General features: G+C 38.5%; 1 long non-coding RNA gene across 1 annotated transcript in view; it reads right to left on the bottom strand.

The window, feature by feature from the left end:
- Positions 1 to 556: 556 nt before the first annotated feature.
- The window catches only part of LOC112540718 (uncharacterized), a 70,333-nt gene continuing 47,553 nt past the window's right edge, over positions 557 to 23,336 (bottom strand). The window contains exons 7-11 of the long non-coding RNA XR_015796261.1: positions 20,163 to 20,398; positions 18,523 to 18,561; positions 11,579 to 11,671; positions 6,075 to 6,208; positions 557 to 2,400 (exon numbers count right to left, since the gene is read on the bottom strand). This is a non-coding gene — a long non-coding RNA (uncharacterized LOC112540718). The remainder of the gene's footprint in view (positions 2,401 to 6,074; positions 6,209 to 11,578; positions 11,672 to 18,522; positions 18,562 to 20,162; positions 20,399 to 23,336) is intronic.

The raw sequence follows: 23,336 nt of genomic DNA on the forward strand, positions 1-23,336 counted from the left end.
AGATAAAGCAGACTGTGTTGCTTCAGACTATTGCTAGGTTTGTAGAATGTTTCTACAAAGAATGGAAGGGATTCCATGCAAATTAAAAGCTAACACAAAAGAAGAAAAAGTTCCATTCCATCCTTCTCCCTGCCGTCCATATTTCTGTTGTGTTCGCACATTCTGTTAAGCAATGATTTGTGTGTTTATACATAGTGTTGTACACCGCCCAGAGTCATTTTTTTGGTGAGATGGGTGGCTATATAAATATGACAAATAAATAAATAAATAAATGCTCATCCATTTATGCAGAAAGTTTTTAGGGAATGTAGCTCTGAGAAAAGCAAAAGCACTGCATTAGAGCTTTTGTAAACTCTGTAACTTTGAAAGTGATAGCTGTCATCAAAGTTCATTTTAGGAACAGGCATGAAACAGGGAGTCCTTGGGGTTCTCTGAGCTTGGTTCTTTTCTTGCAAACGTTTCATTACCCGGCTAGGTAACATCTTCAGTGCTAAAATGGGATGGGGTTTGCTCTCTATTTATATACTGTGGCATGCTTTGCCAGAGCTGGTGGGGGTGCTGGTGGGGGTGGGGGTTTGGAGCAAAACCCCAAGGACTCCACAGTTCAACCCTGAGCTACACATATTCGCCTCTATTGGTACAGGCATGAAATACCCAGCTACCTATTGGTGAAGCATATGTAGATAGAGGACCTTGTGGTCCATGCCAGCTGTGCAGATCCTGTAGAGTTGACTGAGGTATGGTCTGGGTTGGTTATCTGGGGGAGGTTTGAGCCTATTGATACCAAGAAAGCAGACAGGGTCCTTGGGGCTTAAGCAGCATTGCCTATGTATTAGATCCATGTCTCTCCTAGTTGGTCAAGGCCTCCTACAGGATAGCCTGTGGTTCTGTCCAGGTAGTGATAAATTCATCCTTGAGTGTGAAGGCAGTCCCACCAATGCTTAAGGAAGTGATGAACTGCCCCCTGTTTAAGAAGCTATTGTGTCTTGTTAAGAAAGTGGTCAGGCTGCAACTTCAGAGGGCAGATTATCTAAACTCTTGTCATTAGTTTTGTATGGGGTAGCACTCTCCCAAGCAGAACCGATGCACAATGTGGAAGTCCTCCTTCCTGGCTTCTGCTCAAAGAAAGGCCTTTGCACACATCTCTCTTTTACAGTATATCAGTTGTGCCTGTTCCTGGATCGGGAGGTCCTGCTCACAGTCACTCACACCTTGGTCACCGTCTGTCTGGATTGCTGCAATGCACTGTATATGAGGCTGCTCTTGGAGACCACTCAGCAGTTGCAACTAGTCCAAAATGTAGCGGTGCAGGTAATTAGGAGTGCACCTCAGTATGCCTATATAACACCACTACTTTGCAAGATGCACTGACTCCCAGTCAGCTTCTAGATGCAATTCAAGGTGCTGGTTGTCACCTTCATGGCACAGGGATTGGTTATTTGGGTCTGCCTATCTCCAATTATTCTGCCCCTCCCACAAGATCTGACAGTATGGGCATGCTCTGAGTCTCCTTTATTAAACAATGTCACCTGTTAAGATCCAGGAGGCATGGCTTCTCTGTCACTGCTGTGGCCTGTGGAGCAACATATCTTGCAAGATCCCAACTCTGCTGACCTTTTATAAGGTGCTGAAGATCTGTATTTTCCCCTGGGCATTGAGCCAAGACATTAGGCAAGCCCATTTTTGTAAACCAGTTTAACTGTGCAGATAGGTGAATAGCCTCGGAGGTGATATGTTTTTCTTTTGATGTTTTTTGTCTATTGCCTTTAACAAGACGTTAGCAGGTGAGAATCCCACTGTGAGTTGGGAGGCAATATAAATGGAATAAATAAATAGTACATAAAACCACACCAGTATTTTCCATCATAGAGTTAATTTCATTATTACAGTATTGCCTACAATGCTTATCATTAGACACTTTTTAGCTTTTTTTTTTCTTCTCAAATGCCCAGAAGAAATATCCAATGTTATCACATCTGTGACATTGTTATTTATTAGAGTTTTGGAGTCTTCTCTTTCAGAGCAAGGAAAGCAACAGTCTATATGCCTGCAGGGACATAAGTATATGGGGTACTGTGTACTGTTTTAGGGTGACCTTGTTCTTCTATCTGCTTTCATGTTACTGCAGATATATCAACAATAGTCTGCTGAGGCACCAAAAGTCATAGCTTCATTTGGGTGCCTGCCTTTGTGACTTTGAGTGGCGTTTATGTCAAAAGTCTTTGCCAGAATGTGATATGTTTCTCATCCAGAGGCAAATGGACTTCACAATGTTACATCTATAAAGGGTCTAAATTGGCACAGCTATATCAACTGTCCTAGTTCTTTTGCAAGCCGTATCACGAAACCACTTTTTATTTGTTTCCTTTGCAGAAAAGTAGATGTTTTATTTTCTTATTTCTGCAAAGGGAGAGAAGAGAGAAAGATAAGAATCAAGCCCAGTTTTTTAAAGTTAAGATTTCATTTTTTACTTAATTTTGTTTCATACTATTAAGAGCCCCACTGAGTTAGACCATGATAAATGTCTATCTAGTTGAGTGTCTTGTTACCAGCATGGATAAGGAGGGTGCTAATAGAAAATTTACAAAGGAGGTATAATGAAACAGACTTCCAGATAAGCTAATGATTAAAAGTACACTATTTCTATTTTAGTATGATATCTAACAGACAATGATGGGCCTGTCCTGTCATTTTTAAAGAATTATTGTTGTTGCAACATGTGACAGTGAATAGGAGTTGCAGTCCAGGCCCAGAAATACACACTCACAAATTTAGCGGAAGTTTTCAAGGATGAAGCTTGGACTGCTAAATAACTTATTGCAGGTACTATAGTCCTAATTACTGTGAAGATCAGCTTCTATGGGGTCTAAGAATTTCTCTCTGTCTTTCCCCACTCATCCCAAGGCTTAAATTCTGAGTTTCTTTCTCCCACCCTTTTGTGGTTTACAAACTACTTACTGCTTGTTTCCCATGCTGACCTCTTAGCAGCACTTGGGCTATGTTAACAAAATGGTCTTGTCTGCTCCCAGCCTTCTCATTTCCTGTCCTGCCAGTTTCAGTCCTCATAATTTACACCTACCTATGTAATATGTAAACCTAAGGTATAAAGGGGGATCCAGTGAAGCGAAAAACACTTTCACACATGAATGGAGAGAGGTCATCAACTTTTGTTCCTCTTAAATCTTCTCTCCCCAAAGAAGCTATAGCAGGAAGATGGGACCAGAAATGCTCTGAAGTACACACTCCTACAATGACATCACTTATAACAACTATTCCAGATGCAGGAGAGTTCGAATGACTCAGTTCAGATCTCTGACATTTCCATGTTCATTCTTTGTCTCGTTCTCTGCTCCCCCCCCAAATCCCCCAGCATTCCAGGCCTCTTGGCATTTGTATCTACCCACTTTTATCTCCTTCCTCCCATACTGATTGTTTTGCATAACAACTGGTTTAAGCGATTGGAGAATCTGAACATTTGTACAGTACTTTGCGACATCAGGGGCAATCCTAATAAAAATATTACTCTAGTGTGACTTGAAAGATAAAACTCAAACCACCATATCCATCTTACTGACCATGGTATTGGTGATAACCAACAAGAGGGAATACAGTTAATAGGACAGCCCATTTGGAATGACCACTTATTTTATCAGTGGAACCAGAAAGAACAGCTTTATAAAGTGATAAGTAAAAACCATTTATTATTGTCAGTGCTGAACAGCCTCACCCAGAGCACTGAAATGTACTAAAAAACAAAAAATCTCAACAGTTTTCTTTTCTGTTGGGTTTGTCCTTGCAATAATTAGCTTGGTCCCTCTCCAGTAGAAGGGCTCAGTAGTATAAACATATTTGCATACTTAATCACCTCCAATATGGTATCCCAAATTACAGGTAGTCCTCACTTAACAATCACAATTGGGACTGCCAATTCCATCACTAAGTGACACAGTTGTCAAGTGAAACATCATGTGACTGCACCGGAATTTCATCAGTTCTGCTGCAGTCATTAAGTGAATCACCCATGGTCATTAAGCAAGACATCATGTGATCACAACTTGCAACTTACTGCCAGCTTCTCCATTGACTCTGCTTATCAGAAGCCAGCTGTGAAGCTCACAAATGGTAATCACATGACCACTGGGATGCTGCGATGGTCGTATGTTCAAAGACCTGTCATAAAGTTACTTTTTCAGTACTGTTGTAACTTTCAATGGTTGCTAAACAGGGCAGTTGCTAACTGAGGACTCCCTGTAGAAATACCAATAGCACCATATTGAAAATGGCAGAATCATTGTAATAAAAGGGAAATATACAACTGAGCCCAAACTTTGCCATTCTTTAAGTCAGGCTTATTTTCTGAGCTGTTCCATTCTCTTCAGCATTAGAGCAAGAAATCTTTATTTGCTGACACATTGTGGGTTCTGTTTTATGTTTTTGTCTCCCACATGATTTCATGACTGATAGCATTCAAGGAAAATCCAGTTGAATCTATCTGGCTGGGATAGAAATCTTTTCAGATACACTACCCAACAAAGACTTCTCATGACATCTGAATGGGTTTACCCAGCAAACGAAACCAGCTGACATAAACCCCTCAACTCCCAAACAAAATCTGGAAACATTATTTTGAAGCTGATTTGGGCCAGCCTATGCTCTGGCATTGTATCTTAACTAGCATATGTGATAGTGATGCACATAGAATAAGGGCTGGCCTTACACGTCATTGTTATTATTTGTTTTAACCATGGTTAATGGACTAAAGCAAAATGGCTGGATTCAAAAAACATGCTAAGTCACAAAATGTAGCATATAAATCAAAATGCTGAATTTATTTATTTGTTAGCTTTTTATCCCATTTTTCTTCCAAAGAAACTCCAGAAATTTCCAGAAATTGGGGCAGTTGTGAAGAAGCCATGGCATGTTTTAAATCTCACTACTAAAAAGGGATGGGGATTAAGACCAAACTCATAAATTGACTGAAGAATAATTGTGAGCCAATTTTAACCCAGAGGTAAACATATATTGAATCCAACTAAGTTGAACATAGTTAACGTTGCCTGTGAGAGATTTTTCAAGGCCTTTGGCAGGTGTCTTTTAAACAATGATAGAAAATACAAGTCATCTTCATCCAGAACAGGCGCAATTTATAAGAATAATTTTTCCAAATGAGTAGAATACATCGTCTTTCCCCAAGCTTTTAATTAAATCCAGATTCTTATTCTCCTAAAACATTGTTAGGAATATCGTTATGATAGTGTCCTAGGAAGGAGCAGCTTTGGACATGTTATTTTCAGCATATCTGAAATCCACATTGGTACTCATACCCTGAATTTATATTTCCCATGATCCTGGCACTTCAAATACTGCTGTTACAGGATTTCAGATATAGGAGATTAGGGAAGGTCCACAGAGAAGCCTCTTGAAGGCTTTCTTTCTTGCTGCATTTTTGGAAGAAAGGAAAGCTGTGGTCAACAGGATGCTCAGTGGATTACAGGCTTAACTCATGAGCAACTCTTTGCTTCTTATTATTTTAATCTATATTTTTTTACTGCAGGATTTAAAATATGCCATGTCTTTTTTACAACTCTCCCCATCCACTCCCATGCAGAAATTATTTGGGCTTCTTTAAGAACTACAGCATCTCCAAATAGATGGAATATATCCAGATTCTGCCCAATCATACTACAGTACTGACCTCTTCTTTTTCTCCTCTAAATTAACGATAAAATTAAAGGAACAGCAGGATGACTAAGCCGTTGCTTGGCTTGCATGCTTCATTTGCAAAGGAGAAGGCCTCCCTTGGTCTCTGAAGGTTAGATATTAGCCTTTTCCTATTATTTTAGAAAAAATGAATTTAACTCATATCAAGCATATATTGTTTAGGGAATACATGGATGCAGAAATTAATCATGAGTGAGGAAACAACCTTGTTTGCAGATCCATTTAATCTGTTTCTAGCAGGGCACAAACTCTTGGCTTTATTTTAATAACAAAGAATTTTCTTGTGCCACCAAGAATGCTAAGAATTACATTAAAATCCTTTTGCTTTATTTGAATTATTCAGTTAAATTGACCTGGGTTGTATTTGGTGTTTTATCTTCTTTTGCCTGCTCTGTACAAGGCACACTCAACCTGTAGCTCATCAGATGTTGTTGGCCTTTATAAAGCTCATCCAGCAAGGACAGTGGGAACAGCAGCCCAACAATATCTAATACAAAATACAGTACAAACAATATCTAAGCAACATACAACTCATTATAATCCAGAGTTCCATAAAAGCCATCTTTAAGCCATCTTTATCATGGTATAGACCATGATAGATTTGTAGGAAATAGTGTTTGATAGAACTTAAGCTTTTACATGCGTAAGCATTTATCATTTCACTAATGAAGAATGGAAACGTTTAAGAAACACTACACAACCCATGACCTGTTGGGTCGTTTCAGAGATATTTCCTTACCTAAACATAGAAACAGAATGACCAAGGGCAAAAAAGCAGTGGCACTGTGAGCGACTTGTGACTTACTGACGGCTTCCCTGTTGACTTTGCTTGTGGGAAGCTGGCAGGGAGAGTCAGAAATCTCCTTTCCTTTCCCTCCTCCTCCTTCCTTCCTTCCCTACCCTCCCTACCCTCCCTTCCCCCCTCCTCCCTCCCTTCATCTCCACATATAATATAGGCTTGTGCCATTTGCCCTCCCCTCAGGACCCTCAGGAGAGCCCTGGTGAAGCCCCCTCCCTGCTGACCTGTGTAACTGTCTGCCAGTTTGCTGGGGGGAGGTGGAACAAAGGGAGCCACGGATCATGAGGAAAACTGCACTTCCACTCCCCATTCCAGCATGTTCCCAAGGGCTCCCTCCCTCGAAGAGTGCTCACCATCGACCACCAGCACCCACCCCCCCACAGCCAGCCCTACCTTGCCAGCAGGCATCCAAGTCACTCCCTCATCCTTCCCTCAACTTCCATAGCTGTTAAGAGACTTCAAATTTGTGCCTCATTTCCAAAGCAGCCAATTGCCACTCGCCCCTCAGGCCTTGCCACTAGCTGATTGGGTGCAGGGGACAGAGGGAGGCAGGAAAGAGGTTGGGGATATGCCCATGATGATTGTGTGACCTGTGTTGACCATGGCGGTGCAGCAGCACCGTAGTGCTGAAGCAGCCACAAATTTCAATCCCACAGGAGACATGGGTCCTGGATTTTGGGTGCATTCTATAAGTTAGCCCATTAGAGATACCTTGGTTCAAAAATTGTTGCCCTATGATGCACCGTTTCACCTAGTTGAAGGTTACACACATGGAAGTTTTAGTAGTATATATAGAAACCATCCCATGTGAATATATAAAGCAAAGCTAGTAGAAATGGCAGCAAATTTGGATACGTAATTGAAATAGAGACTGAAAGAACCTTGCTTTAGGAGATTTCTTGAGGGATCAGCTTCTTGAACTCAGAATCTAGCTACTCTTTTAAAAAAACAGGGCTACCCAGGAGCTACGCTTAGATTCTTAATGTATGGAACTTACTGGCTTAGCTCTCTGTACAGGTTAGTACAGTATGCCACTGAAAAGACTCAAAGTTATTCCAAACAAATGGTGCTTTTATTTATATCTGAGTGTGTGTGTGTGTGTGTGAATGATTAAATTTAGAACTGTTTTAGCAGTTTGCATAAGAACTTTTTTTTTTAAAGGAGAATCTACATTATACTAATAACAGCTACATGATTAACTTTTGCAAGTCTAAGGAAGCATTCTGGAATTCTGAAGTCTACAAAAATGGTTTATCCCCATCACAAAAAGTCACTGAATGCCAGGAGCAAATTGTAATATTGGAGTTCATATGAATATTTCTATTTCATTCAATATTGAAACTCTTACCTATGTATATACCTACAGTATAACAATTTCTAATAATACTTTTAAACCCAAGTAAAACATATCTTAAAAATTAATGTGAAGCTCATGACTTCAGAGGTAGTAAAGGAAAAGGAAAAAGAAAACATTTCAAGAAGATTTTAAACCACTCTCTAACTCATTTCCATAAATAGAGTTAGGAGATACACATTCATACTTGAAAGCAGAAAAGCAAACTATGTGGAGCTCCATTTATCTACTTCAAAAGAAGAGTTGAGTTAGCATATAAACCTGCTGAGATCCATAATGCGGAGTTCTAAGGAACATGGGAAATTTCAAACATAATTTTTAAACCCCTCAGACTAATCACACTTCAGTGTGCTGACCTGTAATGTGAATAACTGTAGAACTTTTGCCCTCAGCAGAGGATATTCTCATCATGAATTACATTACAGAGCTTCTAAAATTTTCCATCCTTATATTATAAAATATGATCTCTGTTACAGGAAAGGATGCAATGGCAGCAAAATTCTTCAAACTGTTGTAAGGTACATTAAAATGCTGTTACTTAAGGTGCACTGTAGTGCGTAAGACATTAATTCAATCTTTTCACAGTACATTTGAAATGCAGTTGTTTTTTTTATCAAAGGTTCTGCACCAAGTACTAGAAATGTAATTTGCAAAGAATTAATGCAGCCCAAGACATGGTATTTGCCAGATTTCACTCAGGTTTCCTCTGAATATTCTTGTTTATAAAGAAACATCACAAATGAGTGAGAGGATAGATAAATAATTGAGTGACTTGGAGCCAGTCAGAGCTTCTCAGTTAAATCTACCTCATAGGACTGTTGGGTGGACAAAAGAGGAGCAAACCTCCATCTAAATTATCTTAAGCTCTCGGAGGAAAGCTATTTATAAGCCCATAAATAGCTTTTTCATGCTATGCTTCATACACCACATTAGGTAACACAACAGCCTCTCCAGAGTTACCTCTTTTCAAAATGGTGAAATATAGTAATCCTAGTTTTGGCCTTAATCTCCATCAGCCAGTTACGTGACCAATGAATTCCATGGATTGTGGAAGTTATTGATTAAATCGTCAGAGGGTGCCATCAAGGTCTCTATCTAGGCAATCATGATGCCCTATGAAATATGGTTTGGCTGCCTTCTTCCCCTTCAATGTTCTTCAGAAAAAGACAGTTTCAAGTACATCTTAAAAGATACAATCCAATAGTTATGTAAGACAAGAGATCCTTTCTGATGGGAACTGAAGTCCAAAACCAGGTTTACCATATTTCAACTTTTTTAAAGGACCTTCTAGAGAAGTGATAGTTCTATTTAATGTGTTGCAGACAACACAGTGAGAGAAAACAATATTTTTTAATGGATATATATACCGCCTTTTCTCTGAGAGTTAACAGCTTTTACATGGCAATGTCTCCTCATTTTACTTTTCCCCAAAGCCCAACCTATGAAGCACTTTTGGCTGAGAAATATTGACTGGTCCAAAGTCATTCAATGAACTCCATGGTGAAGAGGCGACTTGAACCTGGTCTTCCCAAGTCAACAACCAATACAGTAAAACAAACACACTTATACACAGATAATAGTTATTCTGTCATGTTCATATACCACATGGTGCTCCTCCTCTCTCTCTCTCTGCCCATCACCTGTAATAACAATCATATTATCAACAGGAGTAAGAGATGAAGAAAGCTTGACTCTTGGACTGGGAGGCAGAAAGACCCAATATTACCATATATAACTGTGGATAGGCCCATTCACAAATAAGCTGACTCTCAAAATTTCAACCAAAACACGACGAAGAATTCATCGCCCACAGATAAGCTGACCCTCAAATTTTTAACCTCAGCGACAGGCAGGAAACTGCAAACTGTTACATCGTCATTTATAAAACTTAAATGATTTTAAGTCCGTGACATGTTTTAAAAAATCTGAACTCTGGTCCACAGATAAGCTGAACCCATTCTGGGGGGTGCATTTTGGAAACTAAAATTCTCAGCTCATCTGCAAGTATATACAGTAAGTTGGAGGCCAAGAAGGGAGTTTGGGTGGAACCTGGGTTAAAACTGGGGATATGGATGGGCAAAGTGGAAAAGCAGCCTTATATAAATGAGGAAGTTCAAGGGAAAGTAACAATAAAACAAGGCATATTTGAAGGAGACTCACTGCTACCATTACTCTTTGTATTAACAATGATTGCATTCACAAGTATCACAAACAATTTGCTTTATATGGGTGACCTAAGACTAAACAATAAATCAAAAGCTGAAACTGAATCTTGGTTGGACTCTTTCCACATATTTAGTGGAGACAGGAAGGAAATTCAGCCTGGTCAAATGTAGAGTGTGACATTTAAAGGAGGCAAGATTATGGGAGAAGGTGGGTTATGGCTAACAAATGGAAATGAGCAAACCTCATCCCATTTTAGCACTGAAGATGTTACCTAGCCGGGTAATGAAACGTTTGCAAGAAAAGAACCAAGCTCAGAGAACCCCAAAGACTCCACAAATGGAAATGCCATTAAACACCTGGCAACTGAAGAGGGAAACAAATATTTAGGATTCATGGAGGTTTCTGATTTATTGCATGACCAAGTTTAAAAAGATTAGTGGTTCAAATTGTCAGACAAGTCCCAAAAAAATCTTAAAATTTGAAATAAATGGCAGAGATATTATGGCACAGGTTCTTTTTTAAACTATCCCTAATTGGATTGACCCAGACTCAAAACAGACACAAAAGCACTGCATGCTTAACAGGTGGTTTCTTTATATCTCCCTATAAGGGTTGGGGAGATGTTTTATTTTGTAAAAACAAACTTATAAAAGTGATAGGTGAGTGCTTCCTATATTCCATTCTGTTGCTATTTCTATACTATTACTATGACAATTATGTCAATTACTAAGACAACTACTATGTTCTATACTATTAGTGTTCAAAATTCTATACTCTATTACTATTACCTATTACAATTCCCTAGATACTATGCTTCATGCTATTACTAGTATGCATCAACGTTTCTTCCTTAAGCCTGTTGTGTCTTAAGTCCCCTCTCTCTGAGATTTCTTCTTCTTTTCCTGTTAATGGCCAGCATGTAGAGCTCTTGGACCTCCTTTACGTTGTGCTTTGTCTTGCTGGGCCTCTGTACTTCTTTTCCTCTCTCTTGGACCGTCCGCTCCTTCTGAAGGAGAAACGCCTTCCTTCGTTTGGCTGCTGTACTGAGTTTGCTGGGGGCCACAGAGCTCCAAAACACACACCTCCTCCCACCCCTGTGTCAAGATTGCTGCTTTATTGGCAATTCTGCTGTGCTGATGCTGGGGAGAAGGCTCAGGTGGGAGGGAAGGAAGGTGGCACAGGTGCCTGCAATTTTATTCAAGCAGCCCACTCTTCCACATATTGTTAAAACAATACACACTTGGACTCTCCTTGTAATGAAATATACTGCAGGAATAATTGACTGAACCCAAGCTGAATTGGACAATCTTGATAGAAAAACAGAGAAACTAATGACTATACATTCACAGATAATACATTCCCAGAAATAGAGATGGTAGAATTAAATAAAACAAACTGGAGAAGAGTAAGAACAAAGTCTGAATGATTCCATCAGGAAAAGAGGCTCTATTTATGGAAGTTTATAACGAAAGGCTTCTGAAGACAACAAAACTTAAATCTGACTACAAAAAAGAAGTAATTCAAAGTCAGATTATCACCTGGAGAAGCAAGATACTCCATGGTCAGTGAGTCCATGATACTGAAGAAAAAGCAGATCAAATCTAACGTTGTTGGGATTGAAATCTGGAACACTTAAAAAGAAGGGAACAATCATGGCAACTGAAGAACAAATCCTGCAAATCAATATCATCAAGACTAAAACTGAACATATTTCCAAGAGTGCCAAATGCCAATTATGTAAAATTAAGGATGAAATTGTAGATAATCTCATTAGTGACTATAGTAAAATACTACAAACAGAATATAAATAAAGCTTTGATGGGGTTGCAAAAATTGTCCATCAGAATTTATGTAGAAAAATTGGGTCTACTGTTTGCAAAAACCATTCGAACCATATCCTGAAAAAGGATTGCAAAATGAGATTAATTTTCTGTGGGATTTCAAAATTCAAACTGATAGGCTTTCAGAACATAATACTCCAGGCATTACTGTTATCAGAAAGAAGATATGGTTCACTGACAGTGACAAATCATTTCCATATTGTTGGCAAGAAAACTATCTGGACATGGTTTTATCTTTACATTTCAATGCACCAGGGATTAATAACATTGTCCCTCAGCTCCAAACCATTGAAATAAATAAACAAACACATATACACCCATACAGTGATTAAAAGATTGTGAAACTTTTTGAATTTTCAATATTTCTGCATAAATATGACTCAAAATGTAACTGCTTTCCTCAATAAGTCAATGAAAAGTATAGTGTTTTTGACTCATTTGTTTAATTGGGTTCTCTTTTTCTAGTTTTAGGATTTGTGTGAAGAGCAGATCACTTTTAGGCCATATTTATGCAGAAATATTGAAAGTTCAAATGGGTTCACAACCTTTTAAGCACCTCTCTCTCTATATATATATGTGTATGTGTGTATGTGTGTGTATATACACACACACACACACACACACAGAGAGAGAGAGAGAGAGAGAGAGAGAGAGAACAGACATATACATAGACACACACACCACCTAACATATATGTCATTTTTATTTTGATTTCTTCTGATATATCCAAAGCAAATCATACAAACTGAGGTCTAGCCAATGCCAACAGAAGGAGCATTCAGGGACTCTGGGTCCAGGACCAGGCCTATAATAAACCCAAGTCTCAGGCTGCAGATGCCACTGGGTGCTTCCCTCCCCTGCTTAGTACCACAGTCTGAGCAGCAAAGGCTCCCAGACACTGAATGCAAGAAAAATGACCCCATGACAGTTTTTGTAAAATCAGCTTTTGAAGTAGAATTACTGCAGCTGGACTCCAAAAGACTAGAGGGCAGCAAAGATACTAAAAACCCCAACACTTTGCTGCTATCTCCTGGCCCTCTGGATTGTCACAGCCCAGATCTTCTAGCCCTTTCCTCTAATCCACTGTTTCTCAACCTTGGCAACTTTAAGATAGGTGGACTTCAGCTCCCAGAATTCCCCAGCCAGCAAGTTGCTCTGGTTGAGAAACACCGTTCAAATCTATGACTAAGGAAATGCTTTCCAAGGTTAGAGAAATAATACTCTTAATATGAATCTTTAGGCTTTGGTTAATATTTTTCTGCATTGATAATCCTGTCTCCTGGCAAGGCCCTATTGTCCCCAGACAGTTGTAGTACCCATCAGGCTTTCTATTCCACCTGACTTTTTCTAAAGATTCTTTTAATAAAAGAAATTCTAAAGAGGAAGCTGCTGTGCTGTCAAACAAAGCAGTAACTTCTATCCCCATATTTATTTACAGGCATGCTTTGGGGCTCCACAAAGCTCTTAGGGGAATGACAAAGAGTGTCCTGGAGGCTTGACCAACTTCTAGTAAATAGGGATTTTGGCACTTCTTGTGCCCAGCAGGACAACCAACTTTGGAATAAGCAAGTCATCCACCTCACCTGCTTTGTGAGTATATGCACTCAATATTCTGAAAAGGTGGCCTGGTACCCTGCCATTCTGCTGCCTGGCTTAAAATCAACTGGAGATTAGTTAATAAATCATTTTATATGTAGTTTATATGTTGGTTTGGGAGGGTGTTTTCCAAGGCCACTGGCTTGAAACCAAATTGATAATCAATTTTGTCTGGATTGGTTTTGTCATTGTTTGTTACCTGAGGCAGGAAAATTTATGGTTCAGGGGAGCTTGAATTTTTCATACTTTTTTTTTTTTTTAAGAAAACAAATGAATCTCCCTTATTTTTTATTCACCCTGTTAGGGTGACAATCCTGTCACCCTCTTTATTGCTGCCAGATCTGGTACATGGACTCCCTATTCGGGCTTCTGAAATATGCTTGAGTGTTCAGCTATCAATTTCAGAATAGTCAGACACACTATGCCCTGATCACATTTGTCAGGAGCTGAGAGAAGTGCTCACTTCCACAAGCAATAGTAACAGACCAAGTTTGTATGGTTACTTAAACTTCTTCTGAAATTCCGCTCAAGCAATTAACCTCTTAATCTTCTCCCCAGTGTGACATTTTCTGATAGTTTCATTTTTCTAATAGCTGCAACTTTGGCATTAAGTGCTTTAACGAACTTATTCATTTAATTTGTACCTCTGTTATAGTATCTTCCTCTAATTTGGTAACCCAAAGAGCCGCTATAAGGAAAAGGAAGAAACAATATTTGAAAAGTCATTTTTAAAAATCAGCGCTGTGGAAGATTAGTTGGCATGAAGGGAATCCACAAATGTAAACTTTGCTACTGACAGATTCAACCATACTAGCCAGATGAATCATGGTCCAAAGCAATTCCCAATGGTGAAGATTTATCCTTAGAACAAAAGCTTTTACAGATACCAAATTGCAAAAAGTGTGTGTGTGGGGGGGGGAACTATCTAAGAATGTAAATAATAGTTATAACAATTACACAAATGGGATTGAAGGTCATGAAATGAATGAAAATTTGGAAGAGTAACATCAAGTTTTAACAAATTCTGGACAGATAATGATGATAAAAGACATGAAAACATTGAGGGGAAAAATGTTGAACATCAGTTCTCTGGCAGACAGATGGAACTGAAAGTAAAAAAAAAAAAAAAATTGAACATATGAAAAACTCAAACTATAGGGAAAGGCTTCCACCATTGAAAAAGATGAGCAGAAAGCAACTGTACAAGTTCTGAAAGATGCAAATTTGGTCATAGAAAATGTTGAAACAAATATATTGAGTGAAACTAATCAACTAATTTTTGGCACACCACCAGCAATAATATCAGGGTTAGGATAGAGTGCTATAAAACAAAAGCAAAAAAATCAATCACCAAAATGAAAAGAATCACTTGGAAAGAAAGATCAATAAAGTATGAGTTGATATCAGCAATGCGAAGAATTTGAAGGAAAGAAAAATTTTTAAAAATAAGGTCAAGAAAAGTTTATAGAAAAGATATAATTTTGGCCCTAAGACAATTCAAGAAGTCTCAGAAGAATTAAAACAATGAGTCAAGGCTATTTCAAAGAGAATGGAACAATGTGAAGATAGAAAAAAATCAATTTCAACAAAATCAGCAGTTTTGAATAAGCTAGCATTTGTTTTATAAAGCACTGCTGGGAAATATAAGAAACATAGATGCTTGCCCTGATAAAGATGAAAAATTAAGATTTTGGAGTGACATCTGAGATAACCCAAAGGAACATAATAAAATGCAACATGAATAAAAGAGATTAAGAAGAACTTTGGCTCAGTCAAAATGGATGAAATAGTCCTAACACAGAAATGATTAAAAAGTGAGCAGAGCAGGTTAGAAACTAGAGTGCACTAGGGAAAGGTGAGGTACATGGATTTTGGCTTAAATGTCTGACAACTTCCCATGAAAGACTGGCTACTCGATTTAATGAACTATTACACATTTGAAAAGTTGAAAAAGGGTTGACAACTGGTAGAGAAATCTGAATAATAAAAGACAGAGACAAACAACTACAGGCCAAATGCTTGCTTGCCAATGGTGTTCAAGCTGCTAACTGGTGAATTAGCAACTGTGATTCTGAGATTAAAAATTCATTGTATGCACCTGAACAAAAAAGTAACTACTGAAATTCATAAAGAACAAAAGGTTATTTGCTGATCGATTGTAATGGTCTGTGGGAATATTTTTGAGACACAGGAGAAAGAACCACAGCCAAGGCGACGGTCAGATAAGAGAAGTCTCAGCCCACAGAAGGAATGGGACATGGGAAGCCTCTCAAAAGGGACCATGTCTAGTTTGCTGGAAAGTGAAGGCAAGGGAGGAGAGAGGTGCTTTCAGACTTGCAAGATTCTGTTACTGTAACCCTAAGCAAAGGTAGTGTTAGTACTCATGGTTTTGGTTTCTTGTCCAAACAACCTTGAAGGGCTGACATTGATAAAATGATATTAAAAAATTCCAAGTGAAGAAAAGACAATTTACAAATGGCTTGGATTGATTCTCTTCTACATAGGAAGGTGTTTGCCTTTCTTCCACATAGCTGGATATAGAAATGTTTGGAAATATTTAGCATTAGTAGAATATCAAGAATTTTGTAAAATAAGCCATGAAAAAAAGAAAAACAACGTGATGGTAAAGGGTGAGGAAATTAGGAATGTAAACACTAGAAAATGAATTTTTCAAGAGGATTCATTGTCTCCATTGCTTTTAACTTCTCAATGATAACTCACTTATAACCTGAATAAAACAAAACTTGGATATGAAGCATTGAAACAAAGTGGAAAAATATCCCACCTGTTATACATGGATAATTTGAAGCTATATGGATTTTTTTTTTCAAAAACTGAAATGGAATTCTTACTGCCAGGGTATGTATGGATGGCATCAAAATAAAATTTGGATTTGGGAAATGTATGATGCTCAGCATAAAGAACGAAAAACTTGAAAAAAATGAAAGTGCACAATTGGAAAATGGGATTCTCATATACTCTTTGCCCAGAGAGGAAAAGTGTAAACTGGGTGCAGCTTGAATTGCACAATTTAGATTTAAAAACAAAAACTGAGAACTGAGAACAGTGCATCATATATTGAATCCACAAAGTGATGCTGATCAACTATACTTAGCATGAAAAATTAGAGGCTTGGTTTAATGCAGGTGAAGCAGACAGTTGAAGAAGAAAAACAGGATTAAATGATGACATCAAGGCAAGCAGAGGAAAAAAATGCTCATCGCAGTTTGCAAAGAAAACATCCTGAAAGTGCTAGAAGCAAAAAATGACTATAAAAGTGTATTGCTGGGAAACTGCTCAGAAAATTAGAGAAGCAAACCATTACATGGCCAATACAGAAAAGAAACTGCAAATAAAGCAGGAAAGACCAGGAACTGGCAATGATTACAAGCTGGCACCAAGAAGAAGAAAACAGAAGGATTAATTTTCTCAGCTCAAGAGCAACCATTACAAACAAATTTAATGAAACAAAGGATTTAACATGTATCAAGCAGTAGCAAATGCAGACTTTGTAAAGAAAAAAATGAAACCATGGACCTCATAATTAGTAGATGCAAAAAAAAAAAAAATTACTCAGACTAACTATAAACAGTGTCAGGAAAGAGTAGCCACTATGATCCATTGGCGTCTGTGCAGAAATTATACTTTCTGAATTTCCTGAATGTTGTGTAGTCACAAAATGAGTTGTTGAAAATGTTAACATTTTATGAGATGTTCACATTCAAAGTGATCACCATCTAGAACACAGCACACCAGATACATGAGTATTTTCTTAAAAAAAAAAAAGAAGAATAATTTTTATAGATGCAGCAATATCTGGGGTCAGCAGACTTGAGGAAAAATAATTTGAAAAAATTACAAAATATAGAGGTCTAATGATCACAGTGGGTGAATTATGGAAAAGTTTGTGCAAAGGCCACCTGATAGTTATTGGCACTTTAGGCAAAAGAACCAACAGATTTTTAAAAAATACAGGAACTAAGTATTTTGGCTATATCAACTGTGGATTTACAAAAACACCTTGTTGGGTACATATTACATCTCAAAACATTAGTTGGACCATTCCTAGGTTCCCAACTAGAACCTGAATTTCCAAAGACCAGTCAATGATGTGATTTTTTTGTTTGTTTGTTCTTTGTACTGAGTTATTCTTTGATGAATAGCAACATAATAAGAACAACAAATGTTTGCATGGCCTTATCTTTAAAGTCTAGGCAAAATAAAATAAATTCAGTGGATTTATTTCACAATCTTTGCTCTGTTCTATTCACTTGCTGTGAGGTGTCTACAAAAGATGAGAGTCATATGTGCCATGCTACTCCCTATGACACTCTATGGAAGTGAAAGTTGGACTTTAAAGAAGCAGGTTAGGAAGGGTATTGATGCTTTTGAACTTTGGTGTTGGAGAAGACTCCTGAGAATACTGTGGACAGTCAAGAAAACAAACCAATGGATCATTGAACAAACCAACCCAGAGTTCTCACTAGAGGCACAACTGACCAGGCTCAAATTATCCTACTTCAGACACATTATGTGAAGTCCTAGCTCTCTGGAGAAGTCTATAATGCTGGGAAAGGTGGAAGAAAAGGGAAGAGGACAACCAGCAGCAAGGTGGATGGACTCAGTTACAGTGGTGATGAGTGCACCGTAGGAAGACATGAAAGAACAGGTTAGTGATATATTGTCATGGAGAAAATCTATCTAGTTGGTCACTATGAGTGAAAAATGGTTTCTTGGCACATAATCAATCAAAATCACTTGTGTTTTTTAAATGACCACTAAGAAGTAGTGAGCCTAGGAGTGGATGTTACTCCTATTTTAAGATTGCCACCAGAATTTCTTTTCATGTAGTTCCACTACACTGTTACTGTACTTGGACTGTTTTACTCATAGAATTTCATCAAGAGTAATTTAGACCTCATTAGGGTTGCAATTTTAAATATACTTATTAGGAAATATATCTTACTGAACACAGCGGGAGATAGTTAAATTATATAGATGAATACAACAGTACAACAGTTCTACATGTGCTGGTCCCTCCTTACCTGACAAGATATATTCCTCAGTAAACTTGGCTCTAAGATCTGTAATAGAAAACAAAATGGTGGGGGGAGTGTTAAGAAGAAATTACACTCCTTTCCTACTGCTGGAGTGATAGTAAAATTTGGGGTGGAAGGCGAGAAAACATCAGAGAATGAAAGGGAGTATCTTCTGAAACCTGGAAGAGGAGAACCCCAAAATACCACACTTTCTTGCAGTGCCTATTTGCATAAATTAAAGAATATTGAGCAATCACCATTTAAGTACAGAGTCCTGTGCTAAGTAACTTTAAGGCCACAGTGCTATGCACACATTTGGCTTTTTCGCATATAAAAGACAAGATAATTGTCTTAAACTAGGACTGTTTTACGTTGCTTTGAAATGTAATTGTTAAAGTGGCTTCTGTATTTGGGTTAAACACTATTACAGATGAAACTGAAAGAAAGCAGATGGGCTACATTTCACAAAAAACCATAATGCAGTTTGCTTGTTTTGGGTGTAATGTGACATTTGTGAAGTCAGCCAACTGTGACCTGGACTCCTTGATTTATGGTTTAGTGCAGGGTTCCCCAAATTGGTCCATATCACCCCCGAAGGGTCAATGGAACTATGCATAGTACTATTAGTTAAAGTAGTATTTATTAAATTATTTTCATATCATAAATGTTTGGGGGCCGATAATCTGAAACTTCATGAAGAGGTCAATGAACCATAGAGTTTGGGGAATCCCTGGTTTAATACAATGTGTGAACCCAGCCCATTGTGAATTTATTTAACAAACCATGTTAAGCCATGGTTTAGCAAAATACATGAATACAGCCAACAACTTTTCTAATACAAAGCTTTGGTATGATATTCAGCCTTACAGCCAGCGTGCTGCTTTTATACATATATATATCATTTGCTGAAGAATCCCGTGTAGTAAATGCTGCCCAATTGCTATTCAGCCCGGTTTGCTTGCAACCATTCGTTCTACTTGCATCTCAAATACCAGTAGCTCTATAATTCAAAGGGAGGTGTTGAAAGGGGAAAAAAGCTTGAGCAAATAATGCTATTTTCTTTTTCTGATACAGAGCCACTCCAGTTTCCCTCTATGGCTGTCAAATATAGCCACTAAGACTGAATACCTGCGTTTAGCAAAAGAAAAGAGGCAGTTCATTTCAGAGATGCACTTTGTTTGCATTCAGTCTGCCTTTCTTTTGTTAGTCTTTCTGTTAAATTAGTAAATTCTGCTTTAGCTGAGAGAAGAAAGTATCTGCTTTGGGGGATAGAGGGGTAGGGGGAATAAAAGGGAGATATCATTGGGATACATATAAATAAAAGATATATTTATATATTTTCCAAGGTGTTCCCTATACATTTTTAAGGCCCTTCTGCCATTTTGCAGAAAATTAATGGAGGTGAGCATTTTCCTCTGCAGACTAGTGATGCAGTAGCAGGCCTTAAAAGGGCCTCATTACTCAGCCCTACTCATACCTCTCAGGTTTATACCACTTGTCCTTGTGCTGTGTTGAATTGTTCACTCCCTGTTCAGCCCATTTGTGAAAGACTGAGATACATGGGAAAACAACACCCAGAAATTGGACAAGGTGCCAATTTCTTTTGGAATTCTCAGGGGATCCTATAAAAGTGAAGATCCCCATACCTTGCAGAGAGGGTGGCCTCTCTCTTCCTCTCTTCCTTCTTTTTATTTTCTTCTTCTTTGATCTAAAAATAGACCTATTCCTCTACTTGCAAACATAGGCACACAGGCTTTCCCTCTTCTTGCAAAGGATGGTGCACTGCTGTAGCTTCACCTGATAATTCCTGGAAGCTGCTAGAAGCTTCTAGCAGGTGCACTGCTGTAGCTTCAACTCACACCTTCAAGTCTTCTTTAAAGTACTGTAAAAGAAAAAGCGAAAAATGGAGAAAGGAAAGCAGACAGACTAATCCCTTTCACCATCTCATTCAAAGTATGAAAACTGCCCCTTTTTTCCAGAAGGAAAACATTTCCCATCACAGAGCAGAATCTGGCCTAGCATTAATTTGTTCTTCACTTCTTGGAAAGAACAAGGATTCTTGCCTTTCAGGATCAATGTCAGCATTTTTGAGAGCAAGCTGGCAGACACCCATACAGTTTGTTCATGTCTATTGTCTGGTGCATTTAGGTAACTATGACAAATAAAATCAAGAGTGTTGCTACTAATATTTGTAAAGATTTATTGGAGTGAAAGCAAGATAGCAGTATATTCTTGAAAGTTACGTCAGTATGGAATAACGGTGATGGCGCACAATGAGAAGAAGGTGTTGATATCTGCATTTCCTTGTATCCTTCCTTCCTGCTGGTATATTGTTATTGCTGTGTCTTTTTTTTTTTTCATTTGTAAGCTTGAGGAGAACATCTGTACTATTGAGTACTATTTGTATTTTTTATGTATTTGTAGTAATATTTGCATCTCAATATTTAGTAAAATAATAATAATAATACTTTCCTAATGTGCTTGGTGCTATACAGAGAGTTGACATCCTAGGTTTGCATAATATAAAACTTAAAAACAGTCCCCCCCCCCGATCAGTGGGGTGAGATTTACTATATACTGGTAGCAAACCTTTGCAGCAACACAAAACTAAGATGATGCAAAGCAAAGGCAAAAATGGCTAACAAGTTTTTTAAAAAAGTAACACTTTTGTTGAAATTAGATTCATGCTAGAAACCTAAATTTTGACCCTTGAAAATTATGATATGAAGACATTCCAGGAAGTGAAGGTAAGGAAACAATAAAAGAATAATTCAGCTAGCTTTGGGACTTTGGGGAAAGCAACAGAATACAGTAATGGGGCAGGATAGTCCTTTGGGTCTTGAATTACAGTTCCCATGTGCCTCAGTCAGCATGGTTAATAGCTAGTGATAGAGAGATCATAATCTGAAATCTAAAGGGAAGTGGTGTGGCTGCCTCTTAATTACAGGAAAAGTAGGGATGGTGGAGGATGGATGGTAGCTAAGAAATTTTCAGTGCTGCATGTTTGAGAATGGCAGCTTAGGGGTGGTGTAGTCATTTCTAAAATAAAAAGTGAAAGGAAGTCACTAACACATACAAAATGTGCTTTTAATTCATTTCTTCAGATGGGTATATGTATATATGTATATGTATAGTCTAGGTTCTCTCATCTCATCCATGTATGGTTTCTTCCAGTAGCCCACTTATTGTCAGATTGTCCTGGTTCCCCAACAACTGATGTAGACCTTGTTAATCCAGGTGACATCCAAGCCAGCATGACTCTCTTAGTTTGTGTCACTCTCATATCCAAAGTAGGCAGGTGAAGCATTAGGGGGTCTTTGACTAAGGACCCTTACTGGTACCAGCCAGGATTTGAACCCCAGTCTCCTGCATCAAAGGGCTGTGCTCTATCCACTACACTATCCACCCACTATCCAGTGGAAAGTAAAGACCAAAGTGGTCCCAAGCTGGGAGAGTAGCTCCAACAGATCCCAAGAACAACATCAGTGCTCTCTGTCCAGGAGAGTGCAGTGCTAGGAACACTAAGATACTGTACAGAACCCTCAAAATCCCAGGCCTCTGGTAGAGGACCTGAGATTGAGGAAGACACAGACCACCCATAGGGGTGAGCGGGGATCTATATTTACATATATGCATACAGGCACACACACACACACACACATGTAAGGAATGGAGAACCAAAGTAATGGAGGTCAAAGTTTTATAGTGATTCTGCCATTCAAGTCAGAGAAGAAGGGTGATAACCCAGATGAGAGGCACTGCATAGCTCTGCTTGGCAAACTGCTGAGAGCTAAAGAAAGTTACAGATCTTAGGAGTTACCATATTTTTCCGACTATAAGACGATTCTTTTTCTAAAATCCTTACCCTAAAAATTGAAGGGTGTCTTATTCAAGGAAGTCACCCGAGGAGAGAACTGCGTCGTTGCAAAACTGCCCATACTTTGTTTCTGCAAGAGGCTTCCTCCTATTGCTAGCCTCCAATCACGAGTGAAATAGCTTGTCTCCCAAACAGACTTCCTCCAATCACGAGCCTTATGTAACTGACGTCAGCTGATACTGAACAAACCAACTAGAGGAAGGCTGTTTGCAGAGACAAGCTATCGGCAGTTTCACTCGTGATTGAATGTAATCAGTTATGCAAAAGAGCATGGAAATAGAGCTGCAGAGAGACGGTTTGGACCTCCTCCCACCAAATGTATCAGGTAAATGTTAACTAATTACTAAATAAAAATGTGTTCTGCACTATCTTTAAAATATTGATTTCTTAATTTTGGGTTGGAAAAGTGGGGGTCGTCTTGTACATGGGGTCGTCTTATTGACGGAAAAATACAGTAGGCATTCCATGAAGGAAAGAAATGAAGAGAACAGACAAAGTAAACAAGCAAGTTAATAGAAATGGGAATAAAACAAACCAAAGTTCTTCACTCTCATAGGCATACCAGAAATGAATGTTGAGCTTGGAGAAAGCTAGGATCTGCAAAGAGCAGTTCAGGGAATGGATGCACTTTTTCAGAAGTTCTGCATGTTTGGGAGACCGTATCTCTCATTATCCATACCTACTGGCCATGCTGGCTGAAGCTGATAGGATTTGAAACTAAGACATGCAAAGGGCACTAGTTTGCTTACTCAGTGATAGATCCATCATGTTACATGGGAAAAGAGAGAAAAGTTAGAGACAAGACTGGGATGATCATTTACCCCTCACTCACATACACTTCTGCCTTTGTGTGCTGCAAGTAGACTTTCCCTCTTGATGAACCTGCTCTGGTTCAGGAGATCTGTCTTCTTTATTTCCCAACCTACTTCTGTTGCAGTGAGTT

The sequence above is a fragment of the Python bivittatus genome, unplaced genomic scaffold, assembly GCF_059951505.1.
Source record: "Python bivittatus isolate LINGU-HERP-01145 unplaced genomic scaffold, Pbiv_v1 ctg000330_np1212, whole genome shotgun sequence".
Taxonomy (NCBI): domain Eukaryota; kingdom Metazoa; phylum Chordata; class Lepidosauria; order Squamata; family Pythonidae; genus Python; species Python bivittatus.